The 21,140-nt window shown below is 47.9% G+C and overlaps 1 long non-coding RNA gene across 1 annotated transcript; it reads right to left on the reverse strand.

The window, feature by feature from the left end:
* Window positions 1–435: 435 nt before the first annotated feature.
* LOC142912451 (uncharacterized) lies at window positions 436–2,851 on the reverse strand. The gene is made up of 3 exons (XR_012934066.1): window positions 2,775–2,851; window positions 2,396–2,461; window positions 436–1,291 (listed from the first exon to the last, which is right to left on the reverse strand). It is a non-coding gene; the product is annotated as an uncharacterized LOC142912451 (long non-coding RNA).
* Between the last annotated feature and the right edge of the window lie 18,289 nt (window positions 2,852–21,140).

The raw sequence follows: 21,140 nt of genomic DNA on the forward strand, positions 1-21,140 counted from the left end.
ACGGGCCCACAAAGTGTTCAACTTCACATTCTTGTCATTAAAGGCCTGTGACAAAGGTGCATCTAATGGAGCAACATCGTCTCTGGCTTACACATCTACCGGGTCTCCACTTGACTTTGTATTGTCTAGGAGCAAGTCCACCCACACCTCCACTTCCACAAATTGCTGGGAGTTGCCTCGCTCTGCCTCAGTCAGAATTCTCCTCCTGCTTTACGATGTGAAGGTCCCATTTTGGAGTTGAATCTTCATCTTCACATTTTACCTTCACTTCTTCGCTCTTCACCATCACCTCTTCACATTTCACCTTCACTTCTTCGCTCTTCACCATCACTTCTTCACATTTCACCATCACCTCTTCATATTTCACCTCGATACCTTTAAAAGTGTCCAAGCTGGGATTTTCTTCCGGTTCGTGTTTCATGAGGGATGGGCTCATTGCGGCACTTTGACTTTCACAAGCTGATTTCAGACTCCACTCCTTGTGGATCTTCCGATGCTTTTGTGTTCTCTGGTGTCTTCGAAAATTTGATGAATGTGCAAACGCCTTCCCACAAACACTGCACTTGAAGGGTTTCTCTCCCATGTGTGTTCTCTGGTGTGTTACAAGATTACATGAATCTGAAAACGCCTTGCCGCACAGAGTACACTTGAAGGGTTTCTCTCCTGTGTGTGTTCTCTGGTGTTTTACAAGATCAGATGACTGTGTAAATGCCTTCATGCACACACTGCACTTGAAGGGTTTCTCTCCTGTGTGTGTTCTCTGGTGTTTTTCAAGATCAGATGACTGTGCAAACGCCATCCCGCACATCGTGCACCTGAAGGGTTTCTCTCCCGTGTGTGTTCTCTGGTGTTTTACAAGATCAGATGACTGTGCAAATGCCTTCACGCACACACTGCACTTGAAGGGTTTCTCTCCTGTGTGTTCTCTGGTGTTTTTTAAGAGTAGATAAATCTGAAAATGCCTTCCCACACACACTGCACTTGAAGGGTTTCTCCCCCGTGTGTGTTCTCTGGTGTGTTACGAGATTACATGACTGTGCAAACGCCATCCCGCACATCGTGCACCTGAAGGGTTTCTCTCCTATGTGTGTTCTCTGGTGGTTCTGAAAAACTGATGGCCATGCGAATGCCTTGTTACACACAGTACATTTGAAGGGTTTCTCTCCTGTGTGACTTCTCTGGTGCCGTGTCAGATTTCCAGTCCGGTCCGTGCTGTATGCACGCTGGTCGCATTGTTGACTTGTCATAGTGCCTTTGCTCCATCAGACCAATTCCGCAGAGGAAGCGTCAGCTGCAGACAGAAAAAAAGAATATCCACACCATCTACACGTCAGGCACAGAGGAATGCACACGTGACTTACACGTCTATACTTATTAATATATTCATGATGTAGTGAAAAAGTTTCCCAAAATGATCAGATTTGATGAACGTGCAAACGCCTTACACACTGCACCTGAAGGGTTTCTCTCCACGGGCTGTTATGGCACACAATGAGAGGGAAAATGTCATTAATATGCCTGGAAGCCTTCATATCGTCAAGATTAATGTTAACTCAAAACTCTAAGCACACAAATTTGGCTGTCTGACTACAAAATGAATATTTATGAAAGCTAAATTCAGCTGACATAGCAGAGGGTGTTGAAAACAATACTATTTGTGTTGTGCAGAAATGCATAAATTAATGTTCAATCGCAACTCAGGTGTGAGTCCAGGCTCATATGTCCTTGAATGATGGGGATGTACAGTTCCGACTTCAGCTGAATGTGTGTGCTGTGTTCACCTCCTGTTTCCATTCGTATAAAGTTCCAGAGGAAAACTGAAATAAACTATTGTTTTGATATAACCTCGTGTTCAACAGAGTTAATCGACTTTACTGCAAACACAAACTTGACACTGTCACACACTGCCATGAGTAAACAGGTGGCGGTGTGACCAGAACCATGCCTGGCTACCTTCATCTGCTCAGCATTAATTCTTCCTCACTCCAAGTAATGAATCGAGGATCAATCAACATAGCCGAGGCTATCCGTGTCTGTCTCTCTCTCCCCGTGGTGAAGGTGTTCCCCTCCACACATTCAGAGTCAACAGCGGCACGCGCTTCGCGTCTTTGACCGATACATTGACGCACGTATTGTTGGTTCTTTCAGTAAAGTCACGTAGATAGAAAATAAAAATAACAGATTAAATTCAATAAGATAAAGACCACTTGTGTTGAGATCGAAACGTCGTGGGGTTTTTGCTTCATTTTCAATTTTTTTCTTTTTCTTTTAATTTATTATCTTATTTTAGTTTATTTTCTTTCTACGTGACTTTACCGAAAGAACCAAGAATATTAATTCCTGCAGTCACCAAAGTTTTAAGTCAAAACATTCACACACGTTGACAAAGCCTCACCTTGTGTTGTTGTGGGCAGGTCGCTTCTGATAACAAGAGCAGTATAGCAGCTCAAGCGGGCTTGGCCTGGTAACAAAAGAACGAAAATAAAAACTGCGTGAATATTTACAATAAAACAAAGTTACAAAGTGGCGAGCCGGGTGAAGACAAATTAAACTTAAGCGAGATAATTAAAGCAAACGCAATCAGGCGAGGGCAGGAGGCAAGGCCCCGCGTGGCTAGGCCCCGCGTTGTAAAGTTCCAACCTGGACATCGATTCCCATGCTCGCTGCTACTCAACTGACATCCCTACGAGAGAGAGGCTCTACCTTGGTAAACAACAACAACCACAACAACCACCACCACCACAACAACCACAATCGCAATGAGAATTTCTCACCTCGGATTTCAGTGCAGGAAGCTATCGCTTCCTATCGCTTCCTGTTACCTCGTGACGTCACGCGGCAGCGGGCGACATGACGTCACATCCGGGGAACGATACACGCTCCTCCCACAATGAGCAGCTCCGTAACTAAATAGAAAATAAATGTTAATGTGACTCGTCCCATGTGTCGTGGGCAATGAACTCGTCGGCTTTAACGAATAAATGATGTTAATGAGTTGCCGTCACTGGGCGAAGCTTTGCCCAAATAAGGATTGGCACTGGAACGCAATCGGCAGTGACACAAGCGGAGGTGACGTCACGCTCAAGAGCGCGGTGTAATACCTTGGTGACATTACGTCACTAGCGAGGTACACCTCCCCCTGGCGTTTCACGCCGATGAAGTACTGCTGAGTGGGGACGTCACAGAGCGGGATTGGAGTTTAAGTTGATTTAGATTAATTTTCATTGCTCCCTCCCTTGGGTGCGTGGGCTCAGCTACAACAACAACGTGGACATTATTGTGTATACACTGTGTGTGTGTACACTGTGTGTGTGTACACACACACACACAGTGTACACTGTGTGTGTGTGTGTGTACACTGTGTGTGTACACTGTGTGTGTGTGTACACTGTGTGTACATTGTATGTGTGTGTGTACACTGTGTGTACACTGTGTGTGTGTACACTGTGTGTGTGTACACAGTGTGTGTACACTGTGTGTGTACACTGTGTGTGTGTACACTGTGTGTACACTGTATGTGTGTGTACACTGTGTGTGTGTGCACAGTGTGTGTACACTGTGTGTGTGTACACTGTGTGTGTGCACAGTGTGTACACTGTGTGTGTGTACACTGTGTGTGTACACAATGTGTGTACATAATGTGTGTGTGTACACAATATGTGTGTGCACTGTGTGTGTGTACACAATGCGTGTTTGTGTACACTGTGTGTGTACACTCTGTTTGTGTACACTGTGTGTGTTTACACTGTGTGTTTACACTGTGTGTGTTTACTCTGTGTGTTTACACTGTGTGTACACTGTGTGTGTGTACACTGTGTCTGTGTACACTGTGTGTGTTTACACTGTGTGTGTGTGTACACTGTGTGTGTGTACACTCTGTGTGTGTGTACACTGTGTGTGTTTACACTGTGTGTGTGTACAATGTGTGTGTGTGTGTGTACACTGTGTGTGTTTACACTGTCTGTGTGTACACACACAGACACAACCTCTACCGTCAGCAGTGGATGGGTGTAGCGAGGTGCAATGCCCCCCCCCCCATCTCTGTGATTAAAACACACAAACACCACTAGCCTATAATAATGAAGTGACCAAAAAGGACAAAGAGTACGTTTGACCTGTCAACTGATATAAATTCCACATTTATATGGCGTAGCCCAGTCTCTCCATAGGATCACTCCTGTTAACCTCACACACTAGTACTAAATTTATTGAGCTCTGATGCCCAAACTGTATCTTGAAATTGCAACCTTTAAAACTGCGAGACAAACGTTTTAGCGACATCACTTTCCAGCCAGAAATCTCTGCCCAAGGTGGAGCACTCTACCAATGAATCCAGTCATCTGAAATTAACGTGATTGTAACATGCATTCGGAATTCCTTTGGTCGCCCAAATCAGCCTCCGCACCTTGGCATGGATAGCGAGTCCTGCACTCACGTCAGAAGCAATAACGTCCAGCTATTTTATTTCAGCATGGCAGATTTTAAGCCATGTTGACTTGGAATAAACCTCCCCAGGTACTTGGTCCGATTGAAACTGTAAAAATAAAATTGTACCCTTAGGGGTTAGCCTGAATTGAACCCATGAGATCGGATCCAAGCGTAATGCATCAAAGCAGAACTCCCATCTCACTGGGTTTGTACAAAATATCTGTGGTAGAGTGGATTATTTGTAAATTTTGATTGAAAATCCGAAGTGTCTTCAGTTATAAGACTCCGTCATTCTTCAAGCTGCATACCAATGTTGAACAAACATTTACATTGCTTAAGGACATTTGCAGATGATACATTATTAATGTTTGAGACAGAGGGACATGCCAATGCACGTGAATGTTTTTCAATAAAACATATCAAAACTATACAGTTGCAATGATATTAAAATTAAATCCAAGCAACATTACCATTTTCCCTGCTCCTTGAGTTTGTGCTCAATACTTTAACGTGTACAGGGCCATGGCGGTGTGGGGGCCGACGTCCACCCCACCGCCCTCGCTAGGCAGGTGGGGCGCGACGTCCGCCCCTGCCGCCGCCTCCTCCACCGCGTCGGTCGGCTCCCGCCGGGCCCCCGCCGACCGAGCGATCGGGCCCCCCGCGCTAGCGCCCTCTCCGAGGGACAGACTCGTGCTGCTGGCTCACGGCCGCACGGAGTAAACCCACGCACCCCCGCGCGCACCGCGACTATCGCTAACGCAGCGGACAGCGGCACGCTAGCGCCTGCACCGGCGAGCGATTACCTCAAACGAGCATCCGCGCGCACCGCAGCCGTCGTTAACACGGGGCCCGAACGGTCTCGCACCTGCGGGCGATTATCTCAACGCGCGTCCGTGCACGCCGCGCGCCCACTACGGCTGACGCTGACGCAGCACGCCGCGGCCCACTCGCGTCCACGCCGACGGGCGATGATCTCAACGCGCGAGCTCCGGCCGCGGCTCCGCCCTCGCTCTCGCCGCGCATCCGCCCACGGAGCCGCTCCGCACGGGAATCACACGCGCACCACACCGATGCTCTCTGCTAACTTTTATTCGTGGCGCAAACCCCGCACCGCCCGGAGGGAATATTCTACGAGCCGACCATAGGCCTACCGCTACCCAAGTCCGCAAATGCTCGCAGGCCCCGTCACGTACCTCGCGGCCGTGCTCACGGCGTCGCGCGGACGCCGTGAGAGTCGGAGGGACGAAGACGAAAGGGAACTTTGCCTATTGCCGCCTCGTAGCGGCGCTCGCCGGCGTCGCACGGATGCCGCGAGCGGCTCGAGAAGGCGGGGAGCGTCGCGCGCGACTCGTCGCCGCCGACCCGGTGAAACTTCGCGCGCCCAAACAATTTGAAGCCAACTCAGGGGCGCCGCAATGTGACTCGCTCCGCGAGGGTCGGCCATTTTCCTGGCGCCGGGAAACCGCGGGACTTTCATCCTAGAGACCCTTCGGATGAAAACCCATCGTGGCGGGCAATCCCCCGCCAGGACGCTACGTGCGCGCGCTGCAGGTGCGTGCTCGGTGTGGGGGGGCACGGGGAAGTCGAGGCGATGGCAGAGTTGCTCCGAGACTGTGGCACCACAACGGATCGGGAATTGCGTTGAAATCCGGCTCGCGCAAAAGCACAAAAGGGGCGACCCAACGGGGCCCCGAAATCAAATCGATTCGCCGAGTCGACAAATGTGCACATTGCCCCGGGGATGGCAACTGACAGTCGAGTACGGAAAATCGTGATGTGCACCGATTCTGTTTATGTGCGACACAACTTCACGCCACATGGTCCCACGGGGAAAGAGGGTGGCATAACTAAATACAAAAACGAACCAGTAAACCATTGGTGATTGATCAAAGCTATTAAGGCGATGATCCAGGAAAATTATATTATGATGCTGTGGGAAAAGGTAATAAGTTACTCTAAAGTGCCTGGCCATGGGAACGTTGGTAATGATCAGGAAAATGCCCTAACAAAACAGGGAAGTCTGAAATATGTTGGCGTGTAAATTAGCATGTCAAATTAAATCCACAAAGGAGGGAAAGAAGGATCCCAAGCATGCGACACTCATAACCAGAAGTGTCAGAGACTCGGCCGAGAGAGTGGAGAGAGAGGAAGAGGCTTTTCAGGACTTTATTTCCACTAAAAAAGTAACAAAAAAACATTACAGGAAAAAAACACCTAAATTGAAAATCAATAAAACATCAAACTCTTAACAGCGGTATGCGCATGAAATACAAATGGCACCGGGATAGAGGCTGTGGAAACGAGGCGGTGCACGGACATCTCCGTGTGCAGCAAAGTTGTTCAAGGGTTTTTCAATTTTATAAAGAATCAAATGTTTTGACATCAGAATGCGATGTGAACAAAATATTTTTCTCCCCTACATTTTCACAACGAAATGGCGTTGACATGTCAAACACCTGAATTCGTTTTTTTTAAAGGATTCTGTTGTCGTAGTTACGTATGCAGTCTGCAAGTTTTTTATGTGGGCACGTGCAAATATTGTCTGGGTACATGAAAATATTTCTTTGAAAATGTGTCCTAGACACTATATTTGGAAGTTAATAAAAGTAGAATTGAAACATTAGCACAATGTAGATTTGTATATTGTAGGGTAGAAATATATTTATCATAGCGATGATCAAATATTGGTTTAATACAATTTATATTTTTACTTAGAATACTTTAGCCATGCAATAGACTAAATATAATGTTCGTGTTTTTAAAGAAAATAATATATTTACCAGGATTAAAGTTGTGCGAAATATGTTATAAAATCTGAGGCTTGGAGAATTGCATGCTGGGAATTAAATTGAGACAGAAAGGGGTTAATGCATGGCTTGCAGAGCAGTCGCACGTTACAGAGATCATTGACAAAACAGAATGCGATGTGAACAATATATATTTTTCTCCGCTACATTTTCAAAACGAAATGGCGTCGACATGTCAAACACCTGAATTCGTTTTTTTCTTCAAGGATTCTGTTGTCGGTTTTAATTAAAGTGCAATGACAGGGTGACACCTGCTGACATCACAGGGTGACACCTGCTGACATCACAGGGTGACACCTGCTGACAGGGTGACACCTGCTGACATCACAGGGTGACACCTGCTGACATCACAGGGTGACACCTGCTGACATCACAGGGTGACACCTGCTGACATCACAGGGTGACACCTGCTGACATCACAGGGTGACACCTGCTGACATCACAGGGTGACACCTGCAGCCCCCAAACAGGCTGTGGGCGGCCTTGCCGGTGGCCGTGCACTCCGGCTGCAGTAGGTCTGGCACCGCCGGCTCCGTCTCCTCCTCGTCTTCCGCCGCCGCCGCCGTGGCGGCGGCCGCCCGTTCCGGGATGGCCCAGTCCACCTTGATGGTCCGGCCCCACGGCCGGAAGTCGATTCGAAGGAGCTTCTTCCGGGCCATGGCGGCCGCGCGATGGCTCCCGTACTCGATGAACGCGTAGCCTCGGTTGAGGGTTTTGTCCCAGCAACAGACGCTCATCTTGACGTCCGCCAGGCCCTCCGTGGCACCGCTCATCGCCATCATCACCTCCGCTCGCTTCTTGTCTTTTGGCAGCCCCCCAATGAAGAGGCGGCGATTGTCCACGCTGATGCAGACTGCAATGCGGCGTCCGGGACGGATCTCTACCTTGTCGAGTTTCTTGACGGCATCCGTGGCTTGGGCGAGCGTCGCGTAGGTAGCGAACGCGTAGCCGCGGTTCTCTCCGCTATAATCCATCATGAGGTGGAGCTGGTAGAGCTTCCCCACCGTCTCCAGCACGAGCACCAGCTCATCCTCGTAGAGGTCGCGCAGGATCCTCCCCAGAAACACCTCGCAGCCACGGGCGGGAGGGGGCCCCCGCCAGTCGGGCGGCGGTCCGAACCTCCTCTGTCTGTTCTCCCGGACAATGTTGTACCCCGTGCGCAACATGAGGTCCAGTAGGACTTTCTTCATGCAGGCCATGCCGAGCACCGGTGGTTTGGCTACTACGGTGGTGCTGGGGCAGTGGCTTGGGGCCCGGTGGAGCCCTTGGCGCTCTGCGCGGTCGCCTCGTGCCGACAAAGCCACGGGGGGAATCAACCCCTGAAGAGCCAAATCCCCGGCAGGAACTCGCTCGGGCCCGAACCTACAGGGGATAGGAAGAGAGGGAGAGAGTGGAGACAGAGATTGATGGAGAGAGAGAGAGAGACGCGTTTAAGCAGAGCTATCTATATAAACTCATAATAAAGGTTTTTGGGTTAGATCGTGTTATTTATAAATGTGTCGTAACCCTCCACCACCCGACACGGCCAATCAGCAAAAAAAAGTGTCACGTTGACAAAAGACAAATAATTCACATTAAAACCATCTTTTTGGTTTAGATATGTGGATGACACTTTGGTTGTCTGGCCACATGGTAAAGATACGCTTAATGATTTTCTAAGTCATCTCAATGCACAAAACCCGGCCATCCAGTTCACCATGGCAATGGAGGTGAATAACACACTCCCATTCCTAGATATTTTGCTTGGACATGGCCTAAACGGTAAAATAACACACAGCGTTGACAGAAAGCAAACGCACACTGATGCCTATCTGAATGCAGATTCACATCATCATCCAGCTCAGAAATCCTCTCTTATCAAGACGCTCATACATCGGGCTAAAACAGTGTCAGATGGTGAGAGTCTAGTGAGAGAGATCAAACATGTTAAAGACGCACTACGACAGAATGGCTACAATAATGCTCAAATCAACAGAGCACTGAATGCCAAATCACGATCGCAAAGCAATACTGCTGAAAGCGATCAGATTGTTAAAACAATAAAAATTCCATATATCTCAGGAGTAACTGACAAATTAGCCCGTGTTTTGCAAAAGCAAAACATTACAGTAAGATTTGGTACAGTACACAAAATTCAAAAACTAGTATCTTGCACTAAAGACGCATTACCTAAATTATCAACAGAAGGTGTATATCGGATTGTTTATGTAGCAGATGCTATATTGGACAGACGAGACGTAACATCAGCGTAAGACTAAAAGAACATCAGAAAAATATTAAATTATCTCAAACACAACTGTCGGCAGTGGCAGAACATGCTTGTCAACAAGGACACTCAATTCATTTTGATGACGTTGAAGTGTTGTGTAAAACTAATTATTACTGGCAAAGACTAATTAGAGAATCCATTGAAATTGAGAGGAATAAAAATAACTTTAATCGCTCTAACAGCTACAGGCTTAGTGCGGCCTGGAAGCGTATTATTAAATAATACATATTACAATTCCTTATAGGGGAAACACATACTAATTAACGGATTACTAACATAGCATATAATCACTAACACATTACAACTAATTACTAATCTACAACTCATTACTAATCGTAACCATTGACTAATTACTATTCGATTATATAATTACAATACCCCCCCCTCCACCTCAAATCACTGCACCTGATATGAGTTAAATGATGACGTCACCCTGCTGCTGCTCTATTTAAGACCGGGAGCAAGTGGAGAGGGCTTTACCATTCTGGCGAATTGCCCGATGATGCTGGATGTAATTACCAGCGAAACGTCACACTACTCAAACTGTAAATGTTGTGGATTCACTCTTTAACACACCGGTGGGCTAAAGTAGTGAACTATTTGTCTTTTGTCAACGTGACACTTTTTTTGCTGATTGGCCGTGTCGGGTGGTGGAGGGTTACGACACATTTATAAATAACGCGATCTAACCCAAAAACCTTTATTATGAATAATATTGGTCGCGAAAGCCTACGTGTTAAACTTTATAAACTCGAAAAATCACAATGAACTTAAAGAGAAACCCAAAAAACTGTGTCCTGACTTTTGGACCGCCTTGTATAATAATCATTACCTCTCACCCCCTGTACACCCCCCACCTCGCAGTGCCCCTCCTCACTCATCCACTCACTCACCGAGTCGCTCACACATTCACCCAACCATTTACTCACCCACTCACTCAGACACTCACCCAATCACTCACCTGCTGGCTCACCCACTCACTCACCCACTCACTCAGCCACTCACCCACCCACACACTCACCCAACCACTCATACACTCACTCGTCCAGTCGCTCACATACTCATCTACACACTCACCCACCCACACACTCACCCAGTCGCTCCCTCACTCACACACTCACCCATTCGCTCACACACTCACACACCCACTCACTCACCCAGTCGCACACACACTCACACACCCACTCACTCACCCAGTTGCTCACCCAGTTGCTCACTCACTCACACAGTAACCCACCCACTCATCCACCCACACACTCACCTAGTCGCTCACCCAGTCGCTCACACACTCACCTCACACACTCACTCACTCACCCACTCACCCACACACTCACTCACCCAGTCGCTCACACACTCACCACCCACTCACCCACCCACTCACCCAGTCGCCCACACACTCACCTCACACACTCACTCACCCAGTTGCTCACCCAGTTGCTCACTCACTCACACAGTCACCCACCCACTCATCCACCCACACACTCACCTAGTCGCTCACCCAGTCGCTCACACACTCACCTCACACACTCACTCACTCACCCACTCACCCACACACTCACTCACCCAGTCGCTCACACACTCACCACCCACTCACCCAACCACTCACCCAGTTGCCCACACGCTCACCCACTCACTCACCCACTCACTCACCTGCTCGCTCACCCAGCCACTCACCCAGCTACTCACTCACAACAATCGCCACTAATTGGCGGTGACGTCACCACCACGCTTGTGCCAGGGTCACGTGGTTAGTGGTAATCAATTGAAGGTGGAGGGGTTAATTAATTGAAGGTGGAGAGGGGCTTAATTAATTACTGCTAACCACGTGAGCCTGGCACATGCGTCGTGGTGACGTCACCGCCAATTAGTGGCGATTGTTGTGAGTGGCTGGGTGTGTGGGCGACTGGGTGAGTGGATGTGTGTGGGCGGGTGAGTGGGTGGGTGAGTGGGTAACCCCTCCACCTTCAATTAAGTAAATGAAGGTGGAGGGGTTACCAGCCCCTCCACCTTCAATTAATTAGCCGCTATGGTGGTCGCAAATGCCCTGAGAGAAGAGGCCGATTGGAATTGGCCCTCCACCCCACAGCACTGTCCACGACAACGTTGCCCGTCCGGCACCACGTGGAGGTAGGGAGTTGTTTTTGTCAGCAACAACAACCGCCATTCGCCACTAAGTGGCGGTGACGTCACCACGACGCTTGTGCCAGGCTAGGTGCACCTTGAGGCCACGTGAAGTGTCACACGCGCACACACACATGCACACACGCACACACGCGCACACACACACAGATCGCTCTCCTTCCTACTTGTCAACTTCCAAGTTAAATTTTTATTTAAAGCTTTCGTGACTGCAGTAATTCATATTCTTAGCTCTTTCGGTAAAGTCACGTTGAAGGGAAACAATAAAATAATAAAAAATATATAAAACAATAAAAATTCTCACGACGTTTCGACCATAACACAAACGGTCATCATCAGGTGTGTGTGTGTGTACAGGTGTGTGTGTGTACAGGTGTGTGTGTGTGTACAGGTGTGTGTGTGTACAGGTGTGTGTGTGTACAGGTGTGTGTGTGTACTGGTGTGTGTGTGTGTACAGGTGTGTGTGTACTGGTGTGTGTGTACAGGTGTGTGTGTGTGTACTGGTGTGTACTGGTGTGTGTGTGTGTACTGATGTGTGTGTGTGTACTGGTGTGTGTGTGTACTAGTGTGTGTCTACTGGTGTGAGTGTGTACTGGTGTGTGTGTGCTGGTGTGTGTGTACTGGTGTTTGTGTGTACTGGTGTGTGTACTGGTGTGTGTGTGTGTACTGGTGTGTATGTACTGGTGTGTGTGTGTACTGGTGTGTGTACTGGTGTGTATGTGTACTGGTGTGTGTGTACTGGTGTGTGTGTACTGGTGTGTGTGTACTGGTGTGTGTGTGTGTACTGGTGTGTGTGTGTGCAGGCGTGTGTGTGTGTGTACTGGTGTGTTTGTGTGTGTGCAGGCGTGTGTGTGGGGAGCGATAGTGTAGTGGTTAGCGCTACGCTGCTCCTGCTCACGGCCAACACCAGTGACGATTATCTGAACCGGTCCCGGGCCTCCCCTAGGTCGACTCAGCCTCAAATGAGTACCTGGTGCGGTGTGTAAACATCGCCACTAGGGAGACAAAGGCGGTCGGGCGTGGTGCTGGCCACCCACCCCCTCGTGTACCGTTCCGGCCTTCAAACCGACACACCTGATGACGACCGTTTGTGTTATGGTCGAAACGTCGTGAGAATTTTTATTGTTTTATATATATTTTATTATTTTATTGTTTCCCTTCTACGTGACTTTACCGAAAGAACCAAGAATAAACATCAGCTCTATGTTTTCAAGTAAATACATTTTGGGTAGTGAATACATTATAGTCTAAATAAGCTACACATGACGAATTGTAGGCAATTATAGTTATAATCAAAGACATTTTTAAACAATCACGTGGTCCCTGTAGTCGCCGTTAGAGACACAAAATCTGCTTGAAAACAGTTCATCAACATATATGAATACATTGATTCGAATAAGCAGAGTTAATTTCCTATTTATGGCATGTCAGCTATGTGTCAGTTTTCGATATCAACATCACCTTATAAAAGAATAACATTTAAAATATAAGCGCACAACTTTATCCTTGATGAACGCTGCACTTTGTCGTCTTCCTGCAGGGGGCGCTGTAAACCTACACGCACCCCCTGCATGCGAACGACGGAGGCGCAGGGACAGACGTTCGATTACGTTGGAATCGATCTGCAGATGGCCAGCAGCTCCGTGTCGCCATATCTCGATCCCGCGATCCCCTACCAGGTGAAAGTCCGCATCGAACCGAACCCCCGGCAAGGCCGTCTACTTAACGAGGAGAGAAAATTCACGCGAAATGTCCTTTTCAACGAAGTCTTCCAGATGTAAAATGAACTTTTAATGAAGAAATAATGTAAACCAAAACACAACACAATTCAAAGATGTTTCATTTTAAAACTTCAAAACGGAGCATGGGGTACTTGCGTGAATGCGTCCTTCGTGTGCAAATGTTGTGACTTTCCTGGCCTGAAGGCCGTCAATGTGTTGGACCCTTATTGGTGCACAGCGTCTCAACAACAGCAGTGGGGTTTGCTTCAACCGATAGGTACGAACATCCAGACGTCAATCAGCAAGGAGCATTTCTAGTCCCAGTTAGACAAAATCTACGTCAACACGTAAGACAAAACTACAATTCGTGTTGTAGAGAATGTACCTCCTCCTATACGTGTAACTTTCAAGTGGTATGCCTTGTAACTTATGAATGATCCGAGCGTGCTCCCTATATCAAAGACGATGAGTTGCTGCAGAGGCAGATGCTTCGTGAAACACAAAAAATACCCTTTGACCTGTATCACAAGAACAACGGGTCTCACCCGAGTTATGGTTACTTCCAAACACACACACACACTTTGTCCTAACATCACTTAAGCTAGATTTGAACACTTAATCAATGTTTGACACTCATAGAAAAAATGTTACATGTACACGCACAATCAGACAAGTATTTATTCTTAATTATTGACAGGCATATTAACAAAATTTAATTACTGCAGTGAAATATCCTGCATCAGGTTACATCGTATTAACAAGAAGCTATTTTTAAAAATACGCACCGCCTGCTTAACAGTGTATGTACATAATCTTGGTTCTTTCGGTAAAGTCACGTAGAAGGGAAACAATAAAATAATAAAAATATAAAACAATAAAATTCTCACTGCAGTCGAAACGTCATGAGAATTCTATTGTTTTATATTTTTATTATTTTATTGTTTCCCTTCTACGTGACTTTACCAAAAGAACCAAGAATATGAATCCCTGCAGTCACGAAAGCTTTAAATCAGGGGTCGGGAACCTATGGCTCGCGAGCCAGATGTGGCTCTTTTGATGATTGCATATGGCTCGCAGATAAAACAAAATATTCTCACTTGTTTTAATCCATCCATCGATTTTTCACTGCGCATGTCCTGTTCAGGGCTGCAGGAGCAATTGTCCATTATTTTAATTGGATGATACTGGCCTACGTTTGCCGTTGCTGGGTAAAACAGGTAAACGCCCCCTTTTGAATCAGTCTGAGACTGCGTCTGCTCGGTCATTAGCTCAAAGCTAACCCTTCGACGAAGAAGATGGCGAAAAGAAAAAAAGACGACGAGTATCGTACATTTCAGGACGAATGGACCGAAGAATTCGCCTTTGTGGAGAGAGCGGGTTCTGCGGTGTGTCTAATTTGCAATGACAAAATTACATCGTTGAAACGGTCGAAGGTAAAGCGGCACTTCGACACGCGCCACGCTACCTTTGCATCAAAATACCCTGCGGGAGACAGCAGAAAGAAAGCGTGCCAAGAGCTTCTGAGCAGGGTGCAAGCTAGCCAGCAGCAACTCCGCGTATGGACCCGGCAAGGTGACTATAATTCGGCTAGCTTTGCTGGTTCTTTAGCAATAGTGAGGAACGGAAAACCATTCACAGATGGCGAGTATGCTAAAACGTTCATGCTGGATGTAGCCAATGAACTTTTTGATGATCTTCCGAACAAAGACAAGATAATCAAACGGATACAAGACATGCCTCTGTCGGCAAGAACTGTTCATGATCGTACCATCGTGATGGCAAACAAAGTGGAGGAAACGCAAGTGAAGGACATAAATGCAGCGCCGTTCTTTTCTCTGGCTTTGGATGAGTCAACAGACGTGAGCCATTTGTCGCAGTTCAGCGTGATTGCAAGATATGCTGTTGGTGACACACTGCGCGAAGAAAGTCTTGCTGTTCTGCCATTAAAAGGGTCCACAAGAGGTGAGGATTTATTCAAGTCTTTCATGGAGTTTGCTCAAGAAAAAAGTCTACCTATGGATAAACTTCTCTCAGTGTGTACTGATGGTGCTCCGTGTATGGTGGGGAAAAACAAAGCATTTGTGGCGCTTCTCCGTGAACATGAAAATAGACCCATCCTAAGTTTCCATTGCATTATACACCAGGAGGCACTTTGTGCTCAGATGTGTGACAGGCAGTTTGGCGAAGTGATGTCGCTGGTCATTCGTGTGATCAACTTTATTGTTGCCCGAGCCTTAAATGATCGCCAGTTTAAAACACTGCTGGATGAAGTTGTAAATAACTATCCTGGTCTGCTTTTGCACAGCAATGTGCGTTGGTTGTCAAGAGGGAAGGTGCTTAGCCGTTTTGCGGCTTGCCTGAACGAAATCCGGACTTTCCTTGAAATGAAAGGCGTCGGGCATCCTGAGCTAGCCGACACCGAGTGGCTCCTCAAGTTTTACTATCTCGTAGATCTGACTGAACATCTGAACCAGCTCAACGTGAAAATGCAAGGCATTGGAAATACAGTGTTATCCCTTCAACAAGCTGTATTTGCTTTTGAAAACAAGCTGGAGCTTTTCATCACGGATCTTGAAACAGGTCGTTTACTACATTTTGAAAAACTGAGCCAATTTAAAGATGCATGCACAGCAAGTGAGCCCATTCAAAACCTTGATCTCCACCAGCTAGCTGGCTGCACATCCAGTCTCCTACAGTCCTTCAAAGCACGCTTTGGAGAATTTCGTGAGCACACTCGTCTTTTTAAGTTCATCACCCATCCAAACGAGTGTTCACTGAACACAGCCGACCTGAATTACATCCCTGGTGTCTCCGTCAGAGATTTTGAAGCAGAAGTGGCTGACCTGAAGGCCTCAGACATGTGGGTGAATAAGTTCAAGTCACTGAATGAAGATTTGGAAAGAATCACACGACAGAAAGCGGAGTTGGCGAGCAAGCACATGTGGACAGAAATGAAAAAACTCCAACCCGAAGACCAGCTGATTCTCAAAACTTGGAACGCGCTTCCTGTCACATACCACACACTGCAGCGTGTGAGTATTGCTGTATTGACCATGTTTGGATCTACGTATGCATGTGAGCAGTCATTCTCACATCTTTAAAACATCAAGTCCAACCTACGATCACGTTTAACGGATGAAAGCCTCAACGCTTGCATGAAGCTTAACCTCACCAAGTACCAACCCGACTACAAAGTACCAACCCGACTACAAAGACATCAGCAAATCCATGCAGCACCAGAAGTCGCATTAATGGTGAGTGTTATAACAACATTATTTAAAAGAATAAATTCAGAGGCTTATTATACTGACATTTAGTTGAATTCACTTTTAAAATATATTATATGGCTCTCACTGAAATAAATTTCCAATTTTTTTGCTTTCATGGCTCTCTTAGTCAAAAAGGTTCCCGACCCCTGCTTTAAATCAACAGTGTATGTACACCGTACTATTGTTGCGTCATTCAAGACGAGTAGGTCGTTGCATGCAGGCGTCTGGGTCAAAATGTAGCAAATTCTAAACATTATCTACAAATAATAGATGAGGGCGCTTCGATGGCAACACAAGCAATCGTCATCAGGTGGGACAAGCACAGCAAGAAGACGAAACTGAAGTAGGCGCCTACTTCAGTGACGTCACGCTCAAGGGCGCGGTGGACGGGGGTGGGGTGAATACCTAGGTGACATGACGTCACTAGCGAGGCACACCTCCCCCCAGTGTTTCACGCCGATGACGTCATTCTGAGTGGTGACGTCACAGTGCGGGGATGGAGTTTAAGTTGATTTAGATTCATTTTCCATTGCTCCATCTCTTGAACAGAGACCCCTTGGGTGCGTGAGCTCAGCAACTACAACGTGGACATTACTGTGTATACACACTGTTTCTGTGTGTACACACTGTTTCTGTGTGTACACTGTGTGTGTGTATACAGACTATACTCTTTGGTTCTATTCGGTATTGACAGGCAATAAATCTAGAATTGTGTACAGAATTGTGTACAGACTATGTGTGTACACTGTGTATGTGCACACTGTGTGTGTGTACACACTGTGTGTGCGCCTGTCTCTGTGTGTGTGTCTGTGTGTGTGCGTGTGCCTGTGTCTGTGTGTGTGAGGGTGGCGTTTGTGCACAGACTGCCCTATATGACATCATAACAACAATCTGGACCACTGGACGGTTCCACAGGGGCATCTCACTCCTCAGTGTGCCAGGAAAGGTCCTGGCAAGGATTATTCAACATCGCCTTGCCAGGCACGCTGAGGAGAGGCTTGCAGAGCCCCAATGCGGTTTCAGGAAAGGGCGGTCCTGCACAGATGCCATATTTTCTGTCCGTCTGCTACAGCAGAGGTGTAGGGAATTCCAACAAGACCTACATCTCTGCTTTATTGACCTGGTCAAGGCCTATGATACCATCAGTAGGCCTGGGCTCTGGGTTTGTTCTTCGTGCTTTTGGAGTCCCTGACCCTCTGCTCACGATCATTAAGGACCTTCATGATGGTGAGCGGGCCCGGGTAAAACTACGTGGCCGGGAGTCAGAGCCATTCCCTGTACACCTTGGGGTGCGACAGGGATGCCCTCTGGCTCCCACATTATTTAACATCTATTTTGACCACGTAGTTCATGAAGCCTTCAATAGCTGTACCGGGGGAATCTCCATTTGGTACAGATATAATGGAGGCTGATTGATGCCCGGGTGCGGTCAAGTGATGGCTCCCTATTGCTCAACCACGTTATGTATGCTGATGATTTGGTAATAGCTGCTCATTCAGAGGAGGAGTTGGAGACGCTGCTGCTGAGACTTTACCATCAGCCCCACCAAAACTAAGCACCTGCCTGGATATTTTGTACCATCGGACACTCCACCCCCACAACTCCCATTCGGTGATGGGGCAGTTGTGGAGAGAGTGGAGAGTTTCCCATACCTGGGCAGTGTGCTTATGACAGGCTCCAGTTTAACAGCAGAGGTCTCACTCCGAATCAGTCGAGCGGCAATATCTTTTCATCGGTTGCGTAACGCTGTGTGGAAGCTACCTGGTTTGTCGCTCCGCACTAAGCTTCAGGTCTTCTCGGCCACGGTCATTCCCTCCCTTCTCTACGCTTGCGAAACGTGGACCCCCTTAATGAAGCATCTTCGCTGGTTGGAAACATTTAGGCTGGCCTGCCTACGATCCATCCTGGGTTTAACCAGGCTGGATTGTGTGAGGAGCTCAAAAATCCTTGAAAGATCTGGGCAAAGTCCCATCGGTGAGCTCCTCCGGCAGGCAAGGCAACGTTGGCTGGGTCATGTATCCCGCATGCCCAGCCACCGCATGCCGAAACAGCTTTTGTTCGGCCGGATCGAGGGGGCTAAACGGGCGCGGTACGGGCTAGAGAAGAGATGGAGTGATGTGGTACAGGAGGACGTGGAGTTGAGTGGACTTGCCGATGACTGGTACGAGCGGTGTCAAGATCGGCCTCTGTGCAGGAGGCTCGTGAAGGATGCTATTGGGCAGTTGGAGGCAGTCGCCCTCTAACAACAACGGAGGGCGGAGGAGCGATGCTCACAACAATGAGCGGAGCGCCGGGTGGCTAAAGCACAGCAGGTTGACACAGTAGGGGGCACAGGTGGTGCACCAGCCAGTCATCTCAGTCAGTCGACCCGTGGCACCTGGGTCTGCCCCGTGACCTCCTGCCCGCGGGCGTTCGACAGTTCACGTGGCCTCAAGGTGCACATGGTCTGGCACAAGCGTCGTGGTGACGTCACCGCCACTTAGTGGCGAATGGCGGTTGTTGTTGTTGTGTCTGTGTGTGTGTCTGTGTGTGTATCTGTGTGTGTATCTGTGTGTCTGTGTGTGGGGTGTTTGTGGCGTGTCTGTGTGTGTGTGGTGTGTCTGTGTGTGGTCTGTGGCGTGTATGTGTTTGTGTAGTGTGTGTATGTAGTCTGTGTAGTGCGTGTGGCGTGTCTGTGTGTGTGCAGTGTCTCTGTGTGTAGTGTGTGGCGTGTCTGTGTGTGGTGTGTGTGGCGTGTCTGTGTGTGTGGTGTGTAGTGTCTCTGTGTGTGTGTGTATCTGTGTGTGTCTGTGTCTGTGTGTATCTGTGTGTGGTGTGTGTGTCGTGTCTGTGTGTGTGTGGCGTGTCTGTGTGTGTGGTGTGTGTGTGTAGTGTCTCTGTGTGGTGTGTGTCTCTGTCTGTGTGTGTAGTGTCTCTGTGTGTCTCTGTGTTTCTGTGTAACCGGTCCTGGGACTCACCGAGGTCTTCTCTGCAGGCTCCACCGCCACTATTTGGTGCTCGCAAAGTGGCAGTGGTCCCCCCACCACGGGGGGGCAGTGGGGGGGGGGGGCTCTGGGAGTTTGTTGCCTCGTGGATTTTCGCGTTCCATCCCCCCGAGGACGCGAGGCTTGCGGATCCCCCGGGGGTGGAAATCCCGCGGGGTTTTTCTCTCTCCACTGGGCAGCCCCCTTGCCAGGAAGGTCGACTGGACGGTAACGCATGCAGGGTCCCCCCCCCCACCGCACTGGTAAATAACATAAACCCATAAAACAACATCGCTAAATAACTTATTGTTACATCTCTCGTCATCAGAGGACAAGGCGCGTGATGTTGAATTGAGTTTATTTGAATGTTGTGTATGTAACCTTGAAATGGATTTGATGTTGCCTGCGGGCAGAGTCGCAGCACCCTTTAAAACAAATTAGCTCAATGACTCTTCAGATTTGAAGCTTTCATCACTGAAAGGATTCATACTCTTTGGTTTTTTCGGTAAAGTCACGTAGGTGAAAAATAAATAAAATAAATGAAAACTAAATTTAGTTTTATTTTCAAAATAAATAAAATAAAACTAAATGTAATTTTCATTTATTTTATTTTATTTATTTACAAACTAAATTTAGTTATCATATATTTTATTTATTTTTTACATACATGACTTTACCGAAAAAACTAAAGAGTATAGCTCTGTGACCTTTACTCGGGAACCAATTTATTATTCTGACTTCAGAACTGTCCATGGCCGGAAGGTCAAGGGAGGCAGGGAGGGTAGGAGGGGGAGTGGGAGGGAGGAGGAGAGTCCTACTAAATCCGAATTTTCCATCTCCCATGGTGGCACGCAAGCCAGAGAGATTAGGAACCGTGTCGTATTTGTATCAATTAAAATGGACAGGAGTCAACAAGATACACCGCTCACTCTCACCGGGGCTAGGGACTCAACTTGGCCGTTTGAGCTGCGTGTCTCCAAATCAATCAATAATTCGTGAGTTCACATTCCAGCCATGGGCAACTCGGCCTCATCATTGTGGGCATAATTTTACACGACATCATTGGTAGCGTTGATTGCCCGTGTGTCTGCGAGTCAGTGTTGGTCGTCATGTTGGTCATACAGAGCCAAGGGCACATTCTGACCGGTACTATTGATGGGCTATATCTGACCTACGACCTACGACCCAAGTCAAAACAAGTGAGCACAATCGGTGTCCGTGATAACGATGGCATTGAGAGTTAAAGTTGCTGTTTCTGCTGCTGCCGACGACGATGATGATGAGGAGTTAATGAAGATGATTCATAATCGATGTTTGGGCGAGGTCACTTAATGACGATGAACCCTCCAAAATTGACATCGTAAAAACCCCCCCACCCACAGCCACACAGACGCAGGTGTCACGTGTGCGAGCGCTTTCACGATCGTTCGGCGGCGGCCGATGTGCACGTGACCCGTGATGCGGGCCGCGTGCGGGCGGCAGCGATGGGGAGGTGGATCACCGCACGAATGCTGCGAAACTCCCTCGCCCGTGAGCGTCGAGGA

Source organism: Petromyzon marinus, unplaced genomic scaffold (assembly GCF_048934315.1).
Source record: "Petromyzon marinus isolate PM22_M1 ecotype Great Lakes invasive population unplaced genomic scaffold, UKy_Petmar_22M1.pri1.0 PM_G_Scaffold_20, whole genome shotgun sequence".
NCBI lineage: Eukaryota > Metazoa > Chordata > Hyperoartia > Petromyzontiformes > Petromyzontidae > Petromyzon > Petromyzon marinus.